Source organism: Hyla sarda, chromosome 4 (assembly GCF_029499605.1).
Source record: "Hyla sarda isolate aHylSar1 chromosome 4, aHylSar1.hap1, whole genome shotgun sequence".
NCBI classification, from domain to species: Eukaryota; Metazoa; Chordata; class Amphibia; order Anura; family Hylidae; genus Hyla; species Hyla sarda.
In genome coordinates this window covers 122,540,819-122,565,780 of record NC_079192.1, presented here as the reverse complement: position 1 = coordinate 122,565,780, position 24,962 = coordinate 122,540,819, and the positions used below count along the sequence as shown (strand labels likewise).

At 44.6% G+C, this 24,962-nt stretch overlaps 1 protein-coding gene and 1 long non-coding RNA gene across 3 annotated transcripts in view; one reads left to right on the top strand and one right to left on the bottom strand.

Moving 5' to 3' along the window:
- Positions 1-24,962, bottom strand: part of LOC130368395 (uncharacterized) — a 64,762-nt gene that overhangs the window by 37,232 nt on the left and 2,568 nt on the right. The gene's annotated exons all lie outside the window — the stretch shown is intronic.
- Positions 19,939-24,962, top strand: part of LOC130368390 (aminopeptidase N-like) — a 70,956-nt gene continuing 65,932 nt past the window's right edge. For both annotated transcript variants that reach the window (XM_056571978.1, XM_056571979.1), the window contains exon 1: positions 19,939-20,004. The gene's annotated coding sequence lies outside the window, so the exon portion shown is untranslated. The remainder of the gene's footprint in view (positions 20,005-24,962) is intronic.

Sequence of the window (24,962 nt, the reverse complement as noted above, 5' to 3'; positions counted from 1 at the left end):
ATTCTATGAAGTCCAGATTCACTGACATAAGAAATGTATTCAATTGGAACGTGAATGTACACAGTGTTGTAACATACCACTGCCACCTAGTGACCATTGTGCACTAATTTACAAATTTTACTTAAAGGGGTATTCCAGGCAAAAACTTTTTTTTATATATCAACTGGCTCCGGAAAGTTAAACAGATTTGTAAATTACTTCTATAAAAAAAATCTTAATCCTTCCAATAGTTATTAGCTTCTGAAGTTTTCTGTCTAACTGCTCAATGATGATGTCACTTCCCGGGAGCTGTGCATGATGGGAAAATATCCCCATAGGAGCTGCACAGCTCCTGGGACGTGAGTCCTCGGAAAGCAGTTAGACAGAAAACAGCAACTCAACTTCAGAAGCTAATAACTATTGGAAGGATTAAGATTTTTTAATAGAAGTAATTTACAAATCTGTTTAAATTTCCGGAGCCAGTTGATATATATATATATAAAAAAAATTTGGGCCTGGAATACCCCTTTAACCCCTTAAGGACCAGGCCATTTTATACCTTAAGGACCGGAGCGTTTTTTGCAATTCTGACCACTGTCACTTTAAACATTAATAACTCTGGAATGCTTTTAGTTATCATTCTGATTCCGAGATTGTTTTTTCGTGACATATTCTACTTTAACTTAGTGGTAAAATTTTATGGTAACTTGCATCCTTTCTTGGTGAAAAATCCCAAAATTTGATGAAAAAAATGAAAATTTTGCATTTTTCTAACTTTGAAGCTCTCTGCTTGTAAGGAAAATGGATATTCAAAATATATTTTTTTTGGGTTCACATATACAATATGTCTACTTTATGTTTGCATCATAAAATTTATGAGTTTTTACTTTTGGAAGACACCATAGGGCTTCAAAGTTCAGTAGCAATTTTGAAATTTTTCACAACATTTTCAAACTCACTATTTTTCAGGGACCAGTTCAGTTTTGAAGTGGATTTGAAGGCTCTTCATATTAGAAATACCCCATAAAAGACCCCATTATAAAAACTACACCCCCTAAAGTATTCAAAAAAACATTCAGTAAGTGTATTAACCCTTTAGGTGTTTCACAGGAATAGCAGCAAAGTGAAGGAGAAAATTCAAAATCTTCATTTTTTACACTCGCATGTTCTTGTAGACCCAATTTTTGAATTTTTGCAAGGGATAAAAAGGAGAAAATTTTTACTTGTATTTGAAACCCAATTTCTCTTGAGTAAGCACATACCTCATATGTCTATGTTAATTGTTCAGCGGGCGCAGTAGAGGGCTCAGAAGGGAAGGAGCGTCAAATGGTTTTTGGGGGGCATATCACCTTTAGGAAGCCCCTATGGTGCCAGAACAGCAAAAAAAAACACATGGCATACCATTTTGGAAACTAGACCCCTCAGGGAACGTAACAAGGGGTAAAGTGAACCTTAATACCCTACAGGTGATTCACGACTTTTGCATATGTAAAAAAAAAAAAATTTTTTTTTACCTAAAATGCTTGTTTTCCCAAAATGTTTACATTTTTAAAAAGGGTAATAGCGGAAAATACCCCCCAAAATTTGAAGCCCAATTTCTCCCGATTCAGAAAACACCCCATATGGGGGTGAAAAGTGCTCTGCTGGCGCACTACAGGTCTCAGAAGAGAAGGAGTAACATTTGGCTTTTTGAAAGCAAATTTTGCTCTGGGGGCATGCCGCATATAGGAAGCCCCTATGATGCCAGAACAGCAAAAAAAAACACATGGCATACCATTTTGGAAACTAGACCCCTCGGGGAACGTAACAAGGGGTAATGTGAACCTTAATACCCTACAGGTGTTTCACGACTTTTGCATATGTAAAAAAATATATATTTTTTTTACCTAAAATGCTTGGTTTCCCAAAATTTTTACAATTTTAAAAAGGGTAATAGCAGAAAATACCCCCCAAAATTTGAAGCCCAATTTCTCCCGATTCAGAAAACACCCCATATGGGTGTGAAAAGTGCTCTGCTGGCGCACTACAGGTCTCAGAAGAGAAGGAGTCACATTTGGCTTTTTGAAAGCGAATTTTGCTCTGGGGGCATGCCGCATTTAGGAAGCCCCTATGGTGCCAGGACAGCAAAAAAAAAACACATGGCATACCATTTTGGATACTAGACCCCTCGGGGAACGTAACAAGGGGTAATTTGAACCTTAATACCCTACAGGTGTTTCACGACTTTTGCATATGTAAAAAAATATATATTTTTTTTAACTAAAATGCTTGTTTTCCCAAAAATGTTACATTTTTTAAAAGGGTAATAGCAGAAAATACCCCCCAAAATTTCTCCTGAGTACGGCGATACCCCATATGTGTCCCTAAACTGTTGCCTTGAAATACGACAGGGCTCCAAAGTGAGAGCGCCATGCGCATTTGAGGCCTAAATTAGGGACTTGCATAGGGGTGGACATAGGGGTATTCTACGCCAGTGATTCCCAAACAGGGTGCCTCCAGCTGTTGTAAAACTCCCAGCATGCCTGGACAGTCAACGGCTATCTGGCAATACTGGGAGTAGTTGTTTTGCAACAGCTGGAGGCTCCGTTTTGGAAACAGTGGCGTACCAGACGTTTTTCATTTTTATTGGGGAGGGGGGTTGTATAGGGGTATGTGTATATGTAGTGTTTTTTACTTTTTATTTTATTTTGTGTTAGTGTAGTGTTTTTAGGGTACAGTCGCACGGGTGGGGGTTCACAGTAGTTTCTCGCTGGCAGTTTGAGCTACGGCAGAAAATTTGCCGCAGCTCAAACTTGCAGCCGGATACTTACTGTAATCCTCCGCCCATGTGAGTGTACCCTGTACATTCACATTGGGGGGGGGGGGGGGGGAAATCCAGCTGCTGCAAACTACAACTCCCAGCATGTACGGTCTATCAGTGCATGCTGGGAGTTGTAGTTTTGCAACAGCTGGAGGCACACTGGTTGTGAAACACCGAGTTTGGTAACAAACTCAGTGTTTTGCAACCAGTGTGCCTTCAGCTGTTGCAAAAGCTTCAACCCCCAGCATGTACGGACAGCGGAAGGGCATGCTGGGTGTTGTAGTTATGCAACAGCTGGAGGCATACTACTTTGGCTGGGGATGCTGGGGATTGTAGTTATGCAACAGCTGGAGACACACTGGTTTGCTACTTAACTCAGTGTGCCTTCAGCTGTTGCAAAACTACAACTCTCAGCAGTCACCGACAGCCAACGGGCATGCTGGGAGTTGTAGTTATGCAACCACCAGATGCACCACTACAACTCCCAGCATGCACTTTAGCTGATTGTGCAAGCTGGGAGTTGTAGTTACACAACAGCTGAAGGTACACTTTTCCATAGAAAGAATGTGCCTCCAGCTGTTGCAAAACTACAAGTCCCAGCATGCCCATAAGGGCATGCTGGGAGTTGTGGTGGTCTGCCTCCTGCTGTTGCATAACTACAGCTCCCAGCATGCCCTTTTTGCATGCTGGGAGCTGTTGCTAAGCAACAGCAGGAGGCTGTCACTCACCTCCAACGATCCTCGCCGCACAGGTCAGTCCCTCGTCGTCTCCGCCGCCGCCGCTGCTCCTGGGGCCCCGATCCCAACAGGGGCGCCGGGGATCGGGGTCCCCAGCACCCGGGGTGCACGTCCCGCACCCGCTCACGTCCTCCGGAAGGTTGCGGGAGTGACACCCGCAGCAGGCGCCCTGATTGGTCGGCCGGTAATCTGGCCGACGAATCAGGGCGATCGTGAGGTGGCACCAGTGCCACCTCACCCCTGCAGGCTCTGGCTGTTCACTGGAGACCCGATTGACCCGGAATCCGCCGCAGATCGCTGGACTGAATTGTCCAGCGATCTGCGGCCATCGCCGACATGGGGGGTCATAATGACCCCCCTGGGCGATATGCCCCGATGCCTGCTGAACGATTTCAGCAGGCATCGGGGACCGGCTCCGCTCCAGATGGTTGCGGGGGGCCGGTAAAACACATGACGTTCTCATACGTCATGTGTCCTTAAGGACTCGGAAATGGAGACGTATGAGAACGTCATGTGTCCTTAAGGGGTTAAAGAAATAAAGGTTAAGTTTTATTCATTGGGGGTCTTTAATCAGGGTTATCCCTGAGGGGAGTAATTCCTCGAGGAGTTTAGTGTCTTATTATTGAGTTGCAGCTTGTCACCGGAAGTCACGTTGTTGGCAGGAGTTGATGTGGTTTTCTGCATAGAAGTACTTGTGTTGCAGACTTGAAAATGCTCAGGCAGATGGTGTTGAGAGGTCTCCGTGTTAACAGTCAGAACAGTGTTGTTAGTAGGAGGTACAGGAGATGACTCTGTATCTTTGTAAATGTTATGCTTTAGTACATATTCACTGGTGCATTCAACTGGATCTTCCAGTTCTGCTGGGATAAGACAGTCCGAATTAGTGCTTTGTCCCATTGCTTGTTCAAGGACTTTCAGCCTTGCCAAGGAAGCTGCTTCTTCCCCTTCCATTTGCAGGATCATTATTTGGGAATCTGCTTCTGCTTGTTGAGCTACCATCTCAGCATGGCGAGCTGCCTTGCGTGCTTCTACCTCTGCTTGCTTTCTGGCAAAAGAGCTTTGCGCCTTTTTTGCTTTGGCATCAGCGCGGGCCTCTATTAGCTTGCCGCTTAATGTTGAATTTCTGGAGCAAGAGGATCTAGAAGAAAGTGCAGTGCGCTTGGTTAAGGTGGATCTGTGAGATCTGTTTTCCAGGAGTGGAGAAATGCAGAGTTCTGCCTTAAGCTTAGCATTTTGCACTGCAAGATCCCTTTGTTGGTTCAGTGCATTGGTCCACTATATTAGAGTCCTGCAAGAAAGCTGAGTATTTTACAGACAACCGCTGGTAGCGTTCATACGCAGCACATAGGCGATTTATAGAGTCTCTTAATTCAGCCGGTTGATCATTAAAGTTTGACAAAACTGACATGCAGTGTGAGGTTCTGTCCCAGAGGTCTGACAGATTACTGGGGAACTCATTTCTAGTGGTTTCATAGTTTTCCCTTAGTTTCTGTGTGGTTTTTATTGTACGTTTGGGTCTTACACTCTGTTCGGTAATATCTGAAGAATCTGTTCCCTGTACGACTGCCAGTTTGATGGCATGCTGTATCAGTGTTCGGCCATAAAAGAGTGTTCAGAGCCTTGTCTAGACATAGTTTACTGTTTTGCGAAAAATAGTACTGTCTCTTTAAGAAGACGAACAGCAGCTTAGACAGGTGAGGTAACACAGTTCAATGTAGAGAAATAGTTTTCAACATTCACGTGAAGTGCAGTAAGCTTGTGCGACCATGTGCTTCACAAGATGGCGGATGGCACTGAGCTTGATTGTAGATTAGGCACACACAAAAATATATATACACAGCAGGCGGTAGGAATTCTATGCATCTTTTCACTATTCTGACTCAGATTGTTGTAATAGCGCTCTATCCCTCGTAAGACCTCTGTGCCTGGCATAAATAAGCAGATATAACCACTGCGGACAATCCTTATCAGATAGCTGAACTCACCAATACTGTTTTCATCCACAAACTGGTTTATTCTGTACATCAAACAACAGGAATACAGCAGAATGAAAGGATTTCAGTATTATGCAGTCAAAAGATGATGCTTTCCTTAGCTTAGCATGCAGAATACAAGAGTCCCTGTGACATGTGGCAGATGCAGGCAGCCATGACACAGGAAGTGATGCACTAAGCAGGGGTGTGGTTATATACAAAGGAAATGAGTCATAGCTTTCAGGAGAGAGAAACATGAGCATTACCAAAAAAGGCCACAAGGAAATAATTAACATAGAAAAATCCATAGGAAATGGATCAAAGTATAAAATATGTAAATTCCTTCCATAATAATGAGAATATTAACTGTGTAACAGCACAGGGTGGCAGGAAATACATTGGTTGCTTGCTTGAATTTTTAGTAATTGTACATGTGCTACTTTGTACATATACAGTAATGACACTGTAATATTTTTTTTAACCTTCCATTCTAGCACTTAAATGGGCACTATCAGATTCAAAAACTTTTGATATGTTGTAAAGCATGCAAAACCAATACATTTTTCAATTGCTTTCATTAGAAAATTTTCAGTATTTCATACTGAAAAAGCCAGTCACACAACTGCCCCCCCCCCCTGCCTGCTTGGACACATACTAGTCCTGCTGTGTCCATGGATCATCACCTATGTCATGGACACACTTCCTTGATTGACAGTTGTGTCCCGCTACTGTCAGACAGGACAAGCTGGGAGTTGTAGTTTTGCTAATGCTAGGGGAGATGTGAGCAGACAGCATACTGAGGGAGGGGGCAGAGACCTGTACAGTGAGGCCACGCCTCCTCCCTTTTAGAGGATCTCAGACTAGTGAGCTAAATTAAAAGTGTAATAAAAAATAAAAATAAAGGTGCTAGACACATAAAAATTAGATGTACATGGTCAGGATTAGGTACTGAGTGATATATTAAAAAATAATTATTTTTTTTGTTGGATCTGACGGTTACGCTTTAAGTGTCTGTGTAACGCTGAGCACTCCGGGTCCCACACCCATCCTGGAGCGCTCACGGCTTGTCTCCTCCTGCCGCGCCCCTGTCTGTCCGTCTGACCAGGAGCGCTGCTACAGTGCTGTCGGCGGGGATGCGATCCGCGTGGCGGCACAAGTTATCCCGCGGGTCGCATCCCGTTCTACTTACCTCCCTCTGCCTGCTGTGTCCTCCCGGCGCGCACGGCCCCGCTCTCTAGGGTGCGCGCGCGCCGGCTATCTTAAAGGGGTAGTCCAGTGGTGAAAAACGTATCCCCTATCCTAAGGATAGGGGATAAGTTTGAGATCGCGGGGGGTCTGACCGCTGGGGCCCCCCGCGATCTCTCTGTACGGGGCCCCGGCTCTCCGCCGAGATAGCGGGTGTCGACCCCCGCACGAGGCGGCGGTCGACACACCCCCTCAATACATCTCAATGGCAGAGCCGGAGATTGCCGAAGGCAGCGCTTCGGCTCTGCCATAGAGTTGTATTGAGGGGGCGTGTCGGCCGCCGCTTCGTGCGGAGGTCGACACGCCCCCTTCCCTCGGGCTGTCGGGGCTCCGTACAGGAGATCGCGGGGGGCCCCAGGGTTCGGACCCCCCGCGATCTGCAACTTATCCCCTATCCTTAAGATAGGGGATAAGTTGTAAACCACTGAGTCACCACTGGACTACTCCTTTAAATTTAAAGGGCCAGTGTACCATTAATTGGTACCTGGCCCAATCACTGTAAAACGCTATAAAACCCCACCTTCCCTTCCTGTCCTTGCCGGATCTTGTTGCCTAGTGCCTTGTGAAAGCGTTTCTTGAGTGTCCATTGCCTTTGTACCCAGAACCTTTGCTGTTGCCCCTGACTACGAACCTTGCCACCTGCCCTGACCTTCTGCTACGTCTGACCTTGCCTTTGCCTTGTCCTTCTGTTCCACGCCATCTCAGCTGCCAGAGAGGTTGAGTCGCTATCAGGTGGAACGACCTGGGGGTTACCGCCGCAACAAGCCACTTTGTGGCGTGTCTGGTGAATACCAGTAACCCCTTAGACTCTGTTCCCCTGGTATGGCCCACGCCATCACCTCTCTGGCACAGAGGATCCATCTACAGTGTCCTCACCATCCACCAGCCCGGATCCTGACAGTAGATCCGGCCATGGATTCCGCTGAGGTGCAGCTACCAAGCCTTGAAGACCTCACCACCGTTGTGGCTCAACAGTCTCAACAGGTAGCCCAACAAGGACATCAGTTGACCACACTGACTGCAATGGTTCAGCAACTTCTGCCTCTACTGCAGCAGCCATCTACTGCAGCAGCCAGTTCCTGCACCTCCTCAACTGCAAGCTGCCGCTTCCAGTACCAGAGTCCGTCTTTCACTTCCTGACGGGGACTCTAAGTTGTGCCGTGGTTTCCTGACCCAGTGTTCTCTGCACTTGAAGCTGTTGGCTGACCAATTTCCAACTGAACGGTCAAAGGTGGCATTTGTGGTCAGCTTACTTTCTGGAAAGGCCTTGTCTTGGGCCACTCCACTTTTGGACCGCACCGATCCAGTCACCACTTCCGTCCAGACCTTCTTATCAGAAGTACGCTGTGTCTTTGAGGAACCAGCCCAGGTTTCTTCAGCCGAGACGGCTTTGTTGAATCTTGTCCAAGGAAACTCTACAGTTGGCGATTACGCCATTCAGTTTCGGACTCTTGCCTCAGAATTAGCATGGAATAATGAGGCTCTCTGCGCGACCTTCAAGAAAGGTTTATCCAGCCACATCAAAGATGTTCTGGCCGCATGAGAGATACCCTCAACCCTGTCAGAACTAATCCATTTGGCCACTCGCAATGATATGCGACAGAAGCTACACCAAGAAAAGGATCTTGTTCACACCAGGCAGTTTCCCCGCTTAGCACCTCTCCTCCAGCATCCACTGCAACCTGTTACTGTGCCTTCTGCCGAGGAGGCTATGCAAGTGGATCGGTCTCGCCTGACCCAACTTGAGAGGACTCGCCGTAGGAATGAGAACCTTTGCCTGTACTGTGCGAGCTCCGAGCATTTCCTAAAGGACTGTCCTCTTCGTCCTCCGCGTCTGGGAAGAAGCAAGCACCGAGTAAACGTAGGAGAGGCGTTACTGGGTATGGATTCATTCTCTCCATGCCTGACGATTCCTCTACGGATTTCTTTGCCTGCTAAAACTGCCTTTTCTGCTGTGGCCTTTCTGGAGTCTGGTTCAACAGGAAATTTCATTGAGGCCTCATTAGTCAACAGATTCAACATCCCTGTGACCCGTCTCGTCAAGCTCTTCTTCATTTCCTCCGTGAGTGGACAGAATCTGGACTGTACCGTGCGCTATCGCACAGAACCCTTTTGCATGAACGTTGGTGTCCTCCATCATGAGGACATTGATTTTTTTGTGCTTCATAACTGTACCTCAGTAGTTCTACTTGGCTTGCCTTGGCTCCAGCGCCACTCACCTATCCTCGACTGGTATTCTGGGGACATTAAGAGTTGGGGTCCTACCTGTCACAAGCGATGCCCTAAGACTTTACCCACCAGTCAAGTACCCATCGCTTTGCCCCTGCCAGTACTTTTCTGATGTTTTTTTGTAAAAAGCAAGCAGAGGTCTTACCACCACACAGACCCTTTGACTGCCCTATTGACTTGCTTCCTGGTACTTCTCTGCCCCGTGGCAGGATTTATCCACTCTCTGCTCCAGAGACCCAAGCCATGTCCGAGTATGTTCAAGAAAATCTAAAAAAAGGATTTATCAGAAAATCTTCTTCTCCTACTGGAGCAGGGTTCTTCTTCTTTGCTAAGAAAGATGGATCCCTACGTTCATGCATTGATTACCGCGGTTTAAATAAAATTACAGTAAAGAACCGTTATCCACTCCCCCTTATCTCTGAACTGTTTGACCGTCTGCAGGGAGCAAAAATTTTTACCAAACTTGAGCTAAGAGGGGCTTATAATCTTATCCGTATACGTGAAGGAGACAAGTGGAAGACTGCATTCAACACCCATGACGGACATTTTGAGTATCTTGTCATGCCTTTCAGCCTTTGCAACGCCCCTGCAGTTTTCCAGGACTTTGTCAATGAAATTTTTCTTGACATGCTGTATACCTGTGTAGTAGTCTATCTGGATGACATTCTTATTTTTTCTTCCAACTCTGAGGAACATCGCCTCCATGTCCGTCAGGTGTTACAGCGCTTACGCAAAAATCAACTTTATGCTAAGATTGAAAAATGTCTCTTTGAACGCAGCAGTCTACCTTTCCTGGGATACATTGTGTCCAGTCAAGGTCTTCAAATGGACCATGACAAGCTTTCTGCGGTTCTGGATTGGCCACGGCCCTCTGGACTGCGAGCTATCCAACGATTCCTCGGGTTCGCTAACTACTATCGTCAATTTATTCCACAGTTCTCCACCATCGTTGCACCTATTGTAGCATTGACCAAGAAAGACGCGAACCCGAGGTCCTGGCCATCAATGGCGGAGGAGGCCTTTAACCATCTCAATGATTCAAATGAAGAAAGGGTCCCGGCACTCAATTGCTTGTGAAATCTCAGTAATTTATTTCTGCAACATGCATAGCATACAGGCAGGTACGCGTTACGGCTCAATAGCCTTTGTCAACCATGTGCAGGTAACTGTTGAGATACACCTTGTTACGCCGAGCGCTCCGGGTCCCCGCTCCTCCGGAGCGCTCACAGCTTTCTCTTATTCACAGGGCCCCGGTCAGACCTGCCGACCGGGTGCGCTGCGATATTGCTCCCAGCCGGGATGCGATTCGCGATGCAGGACGCGCCCGCTCGTGATGCGCATCTCGATTCCCTTACCAGACCCGTTCCCCATCTGTGCTGTCCCGGCACGCGCGGCCCCGCTCCTTAGGGTGCGCGCGCGCCGGGTCTTTGCGATTTAAAGGGCCGATGCGCCACTGATTGGCGCAGCAGGTTTTAATCAGTAACTTCACCTGTGCACTCCCTACTTATACCTCACTTCCCCTGCACTCCCTCGCCGGATCTTGTTGCCATTGTGCCAGTGAAAGCGTTTCCTTGTGTGTTCCTAGCCTGTGTTCCAGACCTCCTGCCGTTGCCCCTGACTACGATCCTTGCTGCCTGCCCTGACCTTCTGCTACGTCCGACCTTGCTCTTGTCTACTCCCTTGTACCGCGCTTATCTCAGCAGTCAGAGAGGTTGAGCCGTTGCCGGTGGATACGACCTGGTTGCTACCGCCGCTGCAAGACCATCCCGCTTTGCGGCGGGCTCTGGTGAATACCAGTAGCAACTTAGAACCGGTCCACCGACACGGTCCACGCCAATCCCTCTCTTGCACAGAGGATCCACCTCCAGCTAGCCGAATCGTGACACACCTTATATAATTGCATCCGGTTCCCAGTAACCACGTCATCACTAATTACTATTGTCATTCAAAACACATAGTATAGATTTAAACATAACACATGTAAATGAAAAAATAACTGAAAAGTTTCTCATAGCGGAGATTCATTGTAGAATGTGGACTCATTTTCCGCTCTGTAAAAAAATCAGAAAAATAGACACATTAACTCATACAATGCCAGTCACTATACCTCTATCATTATAGTAGCTGTGAGAGCTCATAGTCACGGTTCATACCGCGCGATTCCAGAGTCCCTAAACGGTGTATCCAAAAGGCTTCCTTCTGGATGAGCAATTTTTTTATATCGCCCCCTCTTCGTGGTTGCGCAACTTCATCAATAACCTGATATTGTAACTGTGATATGGAGTGGTTTTTACTTTTAAAATGTGCAGGAATGGGAAGAAGGAGGTCTTGACATCTAATACTTGATTTATGGTGATTGATGCGGTCTCCCACACGCTGGGTAGTCTCCTCAACGTATAGGAGACCGCAAGGACATTTTATTATATATACAACATTGCGAGACTGACATGTGTAAAACTTGGTGATAAAGAATTTTTTAACCATCTCAAGGCTGCCTTCGCTTCTGCACCTGTTCTGTCCAGGCCTGATCCCTCGAAGCCTTTTATTCTCGAAGTAGATGCTTCTTCTGTCAGTGCCGGTGCCGTTTTAACTCAAAAAAACGCTACTGGAAAAAATCGCACTTGCGTTTTTTTTTCCAAGACTTTCTCTCCTGCAGAGAAAAATTATTCGATTGGAGATCGATTGGAGACGTGGAGACATCTTTTGGAGGGGTCCCTGCATCCCATCATCATTTACATGGATCATAAAAATTTATCGTATTTCCAGACTGCCCAGTGATTAAATCCTCGCCAAGCTAGATGGACACTGTTTTTTGCCTGCTTCAATTTTGAAATTAATTTTCGTCCAGCCGACAAGAACGTCAGAGCTGACGCGTTCCACCGATTTCTCCGAATCTGAAGCCCCTCCACAGCACATCATACCTCCTGAGTGTCTCATCTCCTCCGCTCCAACCCCTCTTGTGCAAGTTCTTCCAGGGAAGACCTTTGTACCTCCACGCCTTCGCCTCAAAATTCTTAAATGGGGTCACTCTTCTCATTTGGCCGGACATGCTGGTGTCAAGACGTCTGTGCAGTAGATTTCCAGACACTATTGGTGGTCTTCCTTGGAGAAGGATGTGACTGATTTCATTCGGGCTTGTACTACCTGTGCCCGTGACAAGACTCCACGCCAGAAGTAAGCAGGTCTCCTCCTTCCTTTACCTGTACCTGAACAGCCATGGTCCCATATTGCTATGGACTTCATCGCCGATCTGCCACCATCCCCCAACAATACAGTCATCTGGGTGGTCGTTGATCGTTTTTCTAAAATGGCTCATTTTGTCCCTCTGCCGGGTCTTCCTTCTGCGCCACAATTGGTGAAACAATTTTTTCTTCATATTTTTCGCCTCCACGGGCTTCCCACGCACATCGTCTCAGACAGAGGCGTCCAATTTGTTTCTAAATTTTGAAGGGCACTCTGCAGTCAATTAAAAATCAAACTAAATTTTTCTTCTGCTTACCACCCTCAATTCAACGGTCAAGTGGAGAGAGTGAATCAGATACTTGGTGACTACCTGCGACATTTTGTCTCCTTTCGCCAAGATGATTGGGTCGACATTCTGCCCTGGGCTGAATTTTCGTACAATTTTAAAAACACTGAGTCTTCTTCCAAATCTCCATTTTTTGTGGTGTACGGACGTCACCCGCTTCCCCCCTCCCCATCCCCACTTCCTCTGGGGTTCCGGCCGTGGATGAATTGACTCAAGATTTTTCTTCCATCTGGCCTGAGACTCAAAAGTCGCTTCTACGGGCCTCCTCTTGTATGAAGAGACATGCTGACAAAAAGAGAAGGGTGAAAAAAGGGGAGGCAGTCCTGCTAGGCTAGGTCAGAGTAAAAGATATAAGGTAAAAAATTTGAAGAAAGAGAGAGAGAAAAAAGAAAACGTGTCTAAAATAGCATAAAATGATAAAATGTATTTGGAAAAATGATGTGAGGTCTGCGGCAGGGCCCTTGTTGCAGACTGGTCACTAGATAAAATGGTTACAATGGTATAAATGCAAAAAATATAAAATATGCACAGTGGTATTGCACTTCAACAATTGGACAATGAGACAATGAAAGTGGGGCAATGGGACAGTGCAAACAGTATCTGTTTAGTTATACTTTAAAGTCATATTATAGGAGCCAGGATTAATCCAGATGAAAGTACATAGGATAAAGTTGATAATCCAATAAGGCAAATTTTCGGTAGCTCTGGAGCCTCCCAGATTGGGGCCCACTATAAACGTTTTTAGGTGCAGAGATACAGGCGATGCCCCCTCTACCCCGACGGCTCGGGGACTGAATGCAAGAGGGCAATCGCTATACAGTTCAGGCACTTAGTGCCTCTTACCGGCTACAGTGTGCACAGTCAGGTGAGTGCAGCTGTGCTTGCGATCCGGATACACGTCCCTCTGTCCCGGCGGCACGGGAGAAATGTAGGAGGGGTGATATGATCCTGTGCTGGGGGTCGGAGATGATGGCTGGGAAGCAGCGTGTGGCAGCGCTGTGAAGCCTAGCGGTCGTAGCAGCGTATGGCAATGCTGGAGGTATCCTCTCTACCCCGACGGCACGGGGAGCAGGTGAGAGAGTAGGTGAGGACCAGCAATGCGGTAACGATTGTCTCAGATGATGTGCAGGGTTGTCTTAACACCAGACGGGTTTGGCGGAACTGCGTCCCCTTTTTCAATGGTGGAGGTTCGGGAAGACTGTATGAGTCATGGCTGAAAATTTCAGTCTTTTATAACCCATTTTGTGGGCGTCATCCTTGTGTAATACAAAGGCTGGATGAGGGTTTTGGAAGGGAAGTGTCAGAGTTTACAGTTACCTTAAATAAAAATCCCTTCCCTAACTGTAAACTCTGACACTTCTATTCCAAAACCCGCATCCAGCCTTTGTATTACACAAGGATGACGCCCACAAAATGGGTTATAAAAGACTGAAATTTTCAGCCATGACCCATACAGTCTTCCTGAACCTTCACCATTGAAAAAGGGGACGCAGTTCCCCGAAACGCGTCTGGTGTTAAAACAACCCTGCACATCATCTGAGACAATCGTTACCGCATTGCTGGTCCTCACCTACTCTCTCACCTGCTCCCCGTGCCGTCGGGGTAGAGGGGATACCTCCAGCATTGCCATACGCTGCTACGACCGCTAGGCTTCACAGCGCTGCCACACGCTGCTTCCCAGCCATCATCTCCGACCCCCAGCACAGGATCATATCACCCCTCCTACATTTCTCCCGTGCCGCCGGGACAGAGGGACGTGTATCCGGATCGCAAGCACAGCTGCACTCACCTGACTGTGCACACTGTAGCCGGTAAGAGGCACTAAGTGCCTGAACTGTATAATGATTGCCCTCTTGCATTCAGTCCCCGGGCCGTCGGGGTAGAGGGGGCATCGCCTGTATCTCTGCACCTAAAAACATTTATAGTGGGCCCCAATCTGGGAGGCTCCAGAGCTACCGAAAATTTGCCTTATTGGATAATCAACTTTTTTGCTATGTACTTTCATCTGGATTAATCCTGGCTCCTATAATATGACTTTACAGTATAACTAAACAGATACTGTTTGCACTGTCCCATTGCCCAACTTTCATTGTCTCATTGTCCAATTGTTGAAGTGCAATACCACTGTGCATATTTAATATTTTTAGCATTTTATACCATTGTAACCATTTTATCTAGTGACCAGTCTGCGACAAGGGCCCTGCCACAGACCTCACATCATTTTTCCAAATAAATGTTATCATTTTATGCTATTTTAGACACGTTTTCTTTTTTCTCTCTCTCTCTTTCTTCTAATTTTTGACCTTATATCTTTTACTCTGACCTAGCCTAGCAGGACTGCCTCCCCTTTTTACACTATTAGTACTCCAACGCAGTATCCTCGGTATAGGTTTTCTCTTTTTACGTTGAGCTCCCACATTTTTTTTTTTATATAAAAAGAGAAGGGTTCCTCCTGTATTTTCCCCTGGTGACAAGGTATGGCTTTCTGCTAAGTACATTTGATTCCGTGTACCCAGTTACAAGTTGGGTCCCCGATTTTTAGGCCCTTTCAAAATCAAAAAACAAATTAACCCTGTCTCTTACCAACTGCATCTTCCCCCCTCTCTCCGCATTCCTAACTCTTTCCATGTTTCTCTACTCAAGCCTGTTGTTTTTAACCGTTATTCTCCCAAGGTTGTGGTACCTACCCCTGTCTCCGGTTCCTCCGACATCTTTGCTGTAAAAGAAATTCTGGCATCCAAAACCGTCAGAGGTAAAAAAAAATCTTTTTGGTCAATTGGGAGAATTGTGGTCCTGAGGAGAAGTCCTGGGAGCCTTAGGCCAATATTCTTGATAAAGAGCTCATCCGTAAGTTCCTAGGATCCAAAAAGAGGGGGAGACCAAAGGGGGGGTACTGTAACGCCGAGCGCTCCGGGTCCCGCATCCATTCCGGAGCGCTCACGGTGTGTGTCCTCCTGCAGCGCCCGGTCTGTCCCTCTGACCGGGAGCGCTGCTACAGTGCTGCCAGCGGGGATGCGATCCGCGTGGCGGCACAAGTCCGCCCGCGGGCCGCATCCCGTTCTACTTACCTCCCTCTGCCTGCTGTGTCCTCCCGGCGCGCGCGGCCCCGCTCTCTAGGGCGCGCGCGCGTCGGCTCTCTTAAATTTAAAGGGCCAGTACACCATTAATTGGTGCCTGGCCCAATCACTGTAAAACGCTATAAAAACCCACTTTCCCTTCCTGTCCTTGCCGGATCTTGTTGCCTAGTGCCTTGTGAAAGCGTTTCTTGAGTGTCCATTGCCTTTGTACCCAGGACCTTTGCTGTTGCCCCTGACTACAAACCTTGCCGCCTGCCCTGACCTTCCATTACGTCTGACCTTGCCTTTGCCTTGTCCTTCTGTTCCACGCCATCTCAGCTGCCAGAGAGGTTGATTCGCTACCGGGTGGAACGACCTGGGGGTTACCGCCGCAGCAAGTCCATCCCGCTTTGCGGCGGGCTCTGGTGAATACCAGTAACCCCTTAGACTCTGTTCCCCTGGTACGGCCCACGCCATCACCTCTCTGGCACAGAGGATCCACCTACAGTGTCCTCACCATCCGCTAGCCCGGATCCTGACAGTCTGAATTATAGTTTTCTACATTTTAGATATGTTCAGATCCAACATAAAGCACCACAACATTCTTTGAGGTCCAGCACAAATTAAAGCACAAATTAAAAGCTATTAAGGCATATAGGCATCATATAGAGGGGTCCTCTACTTGGGACCCCTTTCTGTAAGCCAGAAGGATAAGACAATGGCCCTGATTTACTAATAGTATCGGATTTTTATTAGTGTGCACTGTTATTTCAGAGATGCCTGATTCCATTCTAGTTACAGATCGGGAAAGTTTACAGGTCGGGAAAGTTCTAATAAGCTTTTCCTTGATGGGAATTTCCAGCCATATATTCACATGATTTTTTGTCAATCCATAGGTTGGATTGTGGGAACATGTCTCTTTTACCGTACCCCCATGCCATTTTTTTTTGGACAGTCATGCCACTTTTTCGTTTGCAGGTGAGTTTTGGCACAGTGTGCACAACCAAACAAGAGCAGGGTTCACAATAGTAAATTTAGGGACAATTTGTACATTTTGGTAAGTTTCACATAACGGTAACATGAATAGCCAAGCAGCTTTGTCTTTCCTGCGAATAATTCTTCAGATAAAACCTTGTCATGGCAAAATGACCTGTATCTCATTCTTCAATACACGGTAGACAAGCTTATGCTGTTGTGGAAAAATTACCCGTATTTTGAGTAAGATCACTATAATCATAAAGGGGGACATTTATCAAGGGATTTATCAAGGCATTTAACGATGATAAATGTCCCCGATAGAGATTTCCTGGGGGGTTGGCATGTGTGGTTGTAGTCACCAGGTCTCCACCCCACCAACCAGGTTTTTCCTAATGTTTCTATACCTTAATAGGACATACTGTATGCAAAGGGGTTGTCAAGATGACATAATCCCTTTAACTATAATTGTCTATACACAAGGCTTTGACTATTTTATGATAAACAAAGTGAAAAAATTTCTCAGCTTTAAAATGTCACATGGTTGTCAGTCATATAATGAGTAAGTGGTAAAACAGATAAGGTAACTGCAGGAAGGGGACAATAGGGCAGAGAGAAAATACTGTAAGCTATAATAAAGGTATTGCTAATAAAAAGTGATAAAGATTAAAATAGAAATCTGTATTTAATATTCTAATGTGCAAAGTACTTATTGAATAATACAGCAGTGGAACACAGAGGGCTGCCAGGACATTGGTGGCACTATGCATCAAAAACACATTTGCAGCATGAACGCCACTTAACGCAACTGTATCTGGAGCCTTGGATCTAGTTGAAAACTATAGCAGAGCAGACCTGCCCTGCCACTTAGTCTTGTAAGCCAGAGCCTGCTTCATGCCTGTGGCCTACAAGAGAGTGCTTGAGAGTGCAATAATATATGGAAACACAGAGAGGACTAATACTGTGTGGGGGCAAAAAGTGGAAACATTATGTGGTGTCCCAGTAAATATTGCTTCATGTGGCATTTACTGGGCCCTGCTGCTCAGGTGATGCTGTAATATTCATTTTAATCTTTGTCTGTTATTTTATATTGTGTTGCACTGTACCTTTAAGTAATGTACAGGATATTTGTAGGAGGCATGAATGCAGAGTACTCATGTGGCTCTGATTGCCCAATGGGAGGCCCCCCTAGCTGGGGCATATGTAGTGTAGGAGGAGCTATTCTGTTTTAGTTTCAGTTTACTTGAGACTAGTGCTGAGCTCAGTTTGAGCTGCTGTGTGGAGAAGAGACAGCAGGAGTGTGAGGTGATTTTGTTAGGGTTGATTATTATGATTCTGATCACTGATCAATATATTGAATATAGATGCTAATCAAGTGCTGCAGAAAAACATTAATATTCTTATCAGCTATATCAGTTTAGCTACTTGCTTGAAACTAAAATGAGACCTGCTCTCTGGATAAAAACCTGAGAAGCAAGAAGGAAATTTTGCAGTATCCAAAAAGGAGAAGTTGGAAAAGAACATCTAACTGAAAAATATGAAAACGGGGCAAATGATGGATACATCTGGAATTTTCTGTTAGAATAGGGAAATTGCATCAGAACGGCATATGATTAATATGGAGTAATTGCTTAAAATAAAAAGCTTACGCATTATACAGAGGCACATACTTAAGTAATCAATAAAAATATAAAAAGTTGATATAAACAGGGGTGGTAAAAATCTAATTATTGATAGAATATTTTAGTTCTCAGCCTCCTGGCACCCTGTCCCCACTGTCAATTGATGATTGTAGGTAAGGATGGGTAAGGGAGGGTAGGGTAAGGGTGTAATTTTGTACCGATGTGAAGGGATATCCTTTTGTATTGCTGTATTTTGTGATAAATAAATAAAAATATATATATACATAAAACACTATGATTTTGATGTGATAACCAACCTCCCCTTTTTAACAACTGTATAAACCAATGTATTTCCGTATAATAAACAGAACTCCTTGGGAGAACTCCCTAGCCAGTGTGAGCAAAACCTCTGCAGAGAAGGAGATTTATACCAACTCTTTGTCTGGTGTTCATTCCTGGTGTCGACATTCAGCATACACTAATATGGACAGCGGCAGTCACTCACATTCAAGGTCAAACTAGAAGCCACTCCTTAACACTTGGCGACCACGAATAGACGCAGGACCCACACTCGAGGGGAGAGCCAGGTCCAGTGGACCGACGACAGGTCGCCCGGGGCAACCCAGGACTGCCCAAAACAAGGAGCCTGATCAGCTCCACAGGAATACGGTAAGTCTGCTGATTTATTTATGAATCTGTAGCTTATCTGTGCCCTTTGGGCAGTTTTTGTGGGAGCCTGTGGGATGGCTTTGTCGACCCTCTAGGACAAACCAGTAGAGACAGGTGGTCTCCCCACTGTGTGATCTCATTTACACAGAAGGAGTTTTAGTCGCAGGTGACTGACTGCCTGCTGCTTAAATCTAAGTCCAGAAGTTTTTCCAAATTGGGAGTTTTGAGAGATTCAGTAAATAATGTTCTTGATTGTCATTCTATTTTGATATTTGAGTCTGAAGACTGATTCTGAAAATGTTTTGATGTTCTTTTGGCTTTGATTCTGATTTTGGTCTTTGATTTTTATTTTTTTTGGTCTACTCAGTGGATACGGTCAAGGGAGTTAAAGGTGTCATAAATTTTTGTGTTTGTACCTCTGGTAAATTTTGTGTTTGTACCCCTGGTAACTTTTGTGCTGCACTGCTGGTGCCTTTGGTACCAGTAAGTATCTTTTCTGATGCACTGCTGGTAATTTTGTGAGGCACTGCTGGTATCTTTTGGGCTAGACCAGTAAGTATCGTTTGTGCTGTACCAGTAAGTATCTTATGTGCCGTACCAGAGAATATCTTTTGTGCCGCACTGCTGGTAACTTTTGTGCCCTACTGTAAAGTTTATTTTGTGCTGTACCAGTAAGTATCTTTTATGCCGTACCAGCAGGTAACTTTTGTGCTGTATCAGTAGCTAAATTTTGTTTATATCTATATGCACCCTTTTTGTTTGGTGCTGGGAGCCAATTTTTGTTTCGGCCGATCCTCTGAGAGATCTTGTTAATAGGGTAATTACACGATCCTCACTCCTCCTGAGACTTTAAAGCTTTAAAAAATTGTTCAATTCTTAAACTGGTTAACTTTTAAACTGTTAAACTTTGGTAGACATGAACGGTTGCAATCATTATTTAAAAGATAGACTTAGTTGAAAAGGCAGAACTGCATTTAAATTTGTCAGTTAATTGAGCCATAATGTTTTAGGGATATCTCCTAAGAAAAGGAGGGGTTGGGAGGGGTTTGTAGTTTGTAGATAGCAGAGCAGTTCAGAGCTGCAGTTTAGAATGACCTCACTAGTAGAGTTGTTGAAAGGAAAGCGGAAGGGGGGCCCCCAGAAGCTGGAGAAACTGAAAAATCTCGTGTGTGTAAAGGGATGAATAGAAGGTATAATGGGAGTTGTAGTACCCTCCAAAAGTTCAAAACTGTGTCTTTGTTGTAAACTAAGTTGTTGAGTAGGATTTATTGCCGTATTATCTCATAACAAATGTTCCTTAGTGGTTTTGGATATAGTAGTTTGAGTAGACAAATAACGGTATTCATTGTGTTGTTGAGAATGTTGATAAGTTAGTCCAAAACGTTAATGATATATACAAGTGATAAGACAAGTAGAAGAGGAACAGATTTTGCTAGTGGCTTGAAAAGGAGGAGGTGTGGTTGAGAAACCAGACAAAAGAAAATGGAGACTGAAGGTTTTGATGGGAAAACATGTGGTGAGTGAAGAATGGACTATGGATATTAAGGCAGTTGAAAGTTTGGAATATACTGATGAGTGATGGACAAAAATATTCATATAAAGCAGTGTTATAGACAGTGTGATTCTTGAGAGCAATTATGATTTGATTTAGTTATATTGTAGTCATCTGAATGGGTATAGTTAAAGGGGTACTCCGGTGAAAACCTTTTTTCTTTTAAATCAACTGGTGGCAGAAAGTTAAACATATTTGTAAATTACTTCTATTAAAAAATATTAATCCTTCCAGTACTTATTAGCTGCTGAATGCTACAGAGGAAATTCCTTTCTTTTTGGAACACTGATGACATCACGAGCACAGTGCTCTCTGCTGACATTTCTGTCCATTTTAGCAACCATACATAGCAGATGTATGCTAAGGTCAGCATGGTGGCTCAGTGGTTAGCACTGCTGCCTTGCAGTGCTGGGGACTTGGGTTCAAATCCCACTAATTACAACAATAAATAAAGCGTTATTATTATTATAATAACATCAGCAGAGAGAACTGTGCTCGTGATTAGAGATGAGCGAACTTACAGTAAATTCGATTCGTCACAAACTTCTCGGCTCGGCAGTTGATGACTTTTCCTGCATAACTTAGTTCAGCTTTCAGGTGCTCCGATGGGCTGGAAAAGGTGGATACAGTCCTAGGAGACTCTTTCCTAGGACTGTATCCACCTTTTCCAGCCCACCGGAGCACCCAAAGGCTGAACTAATTTACGCAGGATAAGACATCAACTGCCGAGCCGAGAAGTTCGTGACAAATCAAATTTATTGTAAGTTCGCTCATCTCTACTCGTGATGTCATCAGAGAGCATTCCAAAAAGAAAAGAATTTCCTCTGTAGTATTCAGCAGCTAATAAGTACAGGAAGTACAGGTTTTCACAGGAGTACCCCTTTAAGTCAAAGTTGTTTTTGGCTAAAAATATAATAAAAATAACTAGGCAAAGTGTCCAGCGCGAATTTCAGAAAGCAGGATGTTTATTTCAATAAAAGCTAAAAAGACCAGGAGAACATGACAAGGTGACGCGTTTCGGTCCTAAGACTGGACAGCAGCATAAGTATTCAACATCATGTTTCAATATTGGTAATTTTCTCTTTTGTAATATTGTGGTTATATTTAGCCCCTTAAGGACCGGGGTTTTTTCCGTTTTTGCATTTTCGTTTTTTGCTCTTTGCCTTTAAAAAATCATAACTCTTTCAATTTTGCACCTAAAAATCCATATGATGGCTTATTTTTTGCGCCACCAATTCTACTTTGTAATGACGTCAGTCATTTTGCCCAAAAATCTACGGTGAAATGGGAAAAAAATAATTGTGCGACAAAATTGGAAAAAAAATGCCGTTTTGTAACTTTTGGGGGCTTCCGTTTCTACGTAGTAAATTTTTCGGTAAAAATGACACCTTATCTCTATTCTGTAGGTCCATATGATTAAAATTATACCCTACTTATATAGGTTTGATTTTGTCGTACTTCGGGAAAAAATCATAACTACATGCAGGAAAATTAATACGTTTAAAATTGTCATCTTCTGACCCCTATAACTTTTTTATTTTTCCGTGTATGGGGCGGTTTGAGGGCTTATTTTTTGCGCCGTGATCTGAAGTTTTTACCGGTACCATTTTTGCATTGATAGGACTTATTAATTTTTAAATTATATAAAAAGTGACCAAAAATGCACTATTTTGGACTTTGGAATTTTTTTGCGGGCACGCCATTGACTGAGCGGTTTAATTAATTATATATTTTTATAATTCGGACATTTCCGCACGCGGTGATACCATATATGTTTATTTTTATTTATATTTACACTGTTTTTTTTATGGGAAAAGGGGGGTGATTCAAACTTTTAATAGGGGAGGGGTTAAATGATATTCACTCACTTTTCTTTTTTAGGGACCTATAACACTGCACACACTGATCTTCATCATTGATCACTGGTTTCTCTTAGGAAACCAGTGATCGACGATTCTGCCGCATGACTGCTCATGCCTGGATCTCAGGCACTGAGCAGTCATTCAGCGATTGGACAGCGAGGAGGCAGGTAGGGGCCCTCCCGCTGTCCTGTAAGCTGTTCGGGATGCCGCGATTTCGCCGCGGCTATTCCGAACAGCCCACTGAGTTAACCGGCAGCTTTCACTTTCGGTTTTAGCTCTGAGCGCGCGGCTAAAGGGTTAATAGCGCGCGGCGCCGCGATCGGCGCTGCGCGCTATTAGCGGCGGGTCCCGGATTCACTATGACGCCGGGCCCGCCGTGATATGATGCGGGGTTACCGTGTAACCCCGCGTTATATCAGGGGAGCAGGACCAAGGACGTACCAGTACGTCCTAGGTCCCTAAGGGGTTAATAAAATTGATATTTTATATTTTCTAAGAATGTTACCCTGTTTCTTCACGTGAGGGTGACTGCCCTTTTATTCTCACCTTCTTTCTTTTTTCTTTTTTCTTTTCCTTTCCCTTCCCCTCCTTTTTTCCTTGTTCCTTTTCCTTGTCTTTTTTCTCTCTATTTTCTTTTCCAGGCTTTATATGTCCTCCCGCGTCACGAAAGAGGAGGTTGGCCCAATTCTGGCGCGGCCGGATTATTGGTCGTTGTCTGGTGGGCCACCTATATAAGGTTTGTACTCACTGTATGTTTGTGTATGACTAAGGTCCAGTCTTAGGACCGAAACGCGTCACCTTGTCATGTTCTCCTGGTCTTTGTAGCTTTTATTGGAATAAACATCCTGCTTTCTGACATTCGCGCTGGACACTTTGCCTTTGTTCTTTGTTTCCAGTCAGTGCTGCCCATGCCGGTCTGAGGGAGTGAGCTGGACTATAGACACTTTTGCTTGCAATAAAAATAACTAGGTAATGAAATTAACACTGATGTACAGAGATATATTTTGGTTTACTCATCGGCGCCTGCACTGTTCGAGAAGAGAGTTCGTGACCAGTATGTTCTGGAGATAGCTGTGTGGGATGAGGTAAGTTATTTTGTTATTTTTTTGTACCCTGGGGAGGAGAATATGCCTGGCTATCTAGATACCTCCCTAGCAATTTAGCTGCTTACCAACTTGGCTGTCTTCCTACCTACCTACCTGGTTATCTATCTACCTACCCTGTTTCCCTGAAAGTAGGACATCCTCCTAAAATAAGGCATACTTTACATTACCAGGATAAGCTGCCACACAATGTGTGTGGATGTATGAGAGAAAAATGATAAAAGACACTGTCTTTTTTTCGGGGAAACAGGGTAACTACTTGGCAACCTATCTACATACCTAACTACCACCCTGGCAACCAAACTACTTGGCTATCTTTATACCTAATTACTTGACTACCTACCTGGCTTTCTATTTACCTAGCTCCCTGGCTATCTAACTACCTAGCTACCTAACTACCTGGCTACCATTCTAGCAACCTACCTACCTGACAATCTACCTAACTACCTGGCTACCTACCTGGCTAGCAACCTAGTTATCTACCTAGATACCTACCTACCTGGCTACCTACCTATCTACCTGGGTATCTTTCTACCTAGATATCTAACTATCTGGCTATCTAAATGGCTAGCTTCTTAGCTGCATACCTACCTAGCTAGCAACCTTCCTACCTACCTAGCTAATAACCAACCTAGCTACCTACCTTGGTAGCTATCTAGCTAGCAACCTTCCTATCTAGCTTGCTACCTACCTAGCTTGCTAGCTTAAAACCTACCTTGCTAGCTAACATCCTACCTAGCAAGCCTGCTACCTACCAGGCTACTTATGCACTTCATAAGTCATAGTTTTTCACATGGACTTCAGTCCTAATCCAATTCAGGGCCAAATCTTTGTCATTACAGGATTCCACAATATTAGAGTCTGGAATTTCCCCCAATCATGTTCACCAGACCAGAATTTGCATACTTGGATTTGGTGAAGCCACGAGTACCTTACAAACTGTCAAATCTGGACAGGCATGGTCCTGACTCATTTCAATGGCCTGAGCTTAGTTAGCTAGTGACTACGTTCAGGTACTTTTCCAACCATATATAAGAATTTTGTCTCAGACTTAGAAGCGTGAATTGAAACACTTTTTAGGTCAAGCCAAAACTTGGATAAGTTCAGGATATGACTCGAATGTAGTCATTAGGTGATTATGCTTCAGCCATTGAAATGAATGGGGCCATATTAACAGATGTATGACATATCCATGTGTTGGAGGCACAAATTTAATAGGGGTTAAGTATGTTTTTAAAGCATTTATTAAAAGACCACCACTGTCAATCAGTGGCCTTAGTAGTCATACTACGTACTTCTGGCATCACTATCTGGAGCTATGATGCCAGGAGTATGGAGTGTAACCACCAGGGTCACTGACTGGCTGTGGCGGTCATGTGACATCCACCAGTTACGGTTTCTATTTGATTCATTGGGGGTCTTTAAAAAAAATGTAATCAATTAAAACATGGTTAACCACTTTTATCCCATGTGTATGGGCAGCTTAACAAAAAAAAGCCTGTATCTAATAACAGACTATGGTTGAAAAAAACAGCTGTATTAGACCCGACAAACATATCCTGATAATGATTGCCGATGCCGTAATGAGCCTTTACATGGCTCAACCACTGTGCAGGTAGGGCTGTATGAAC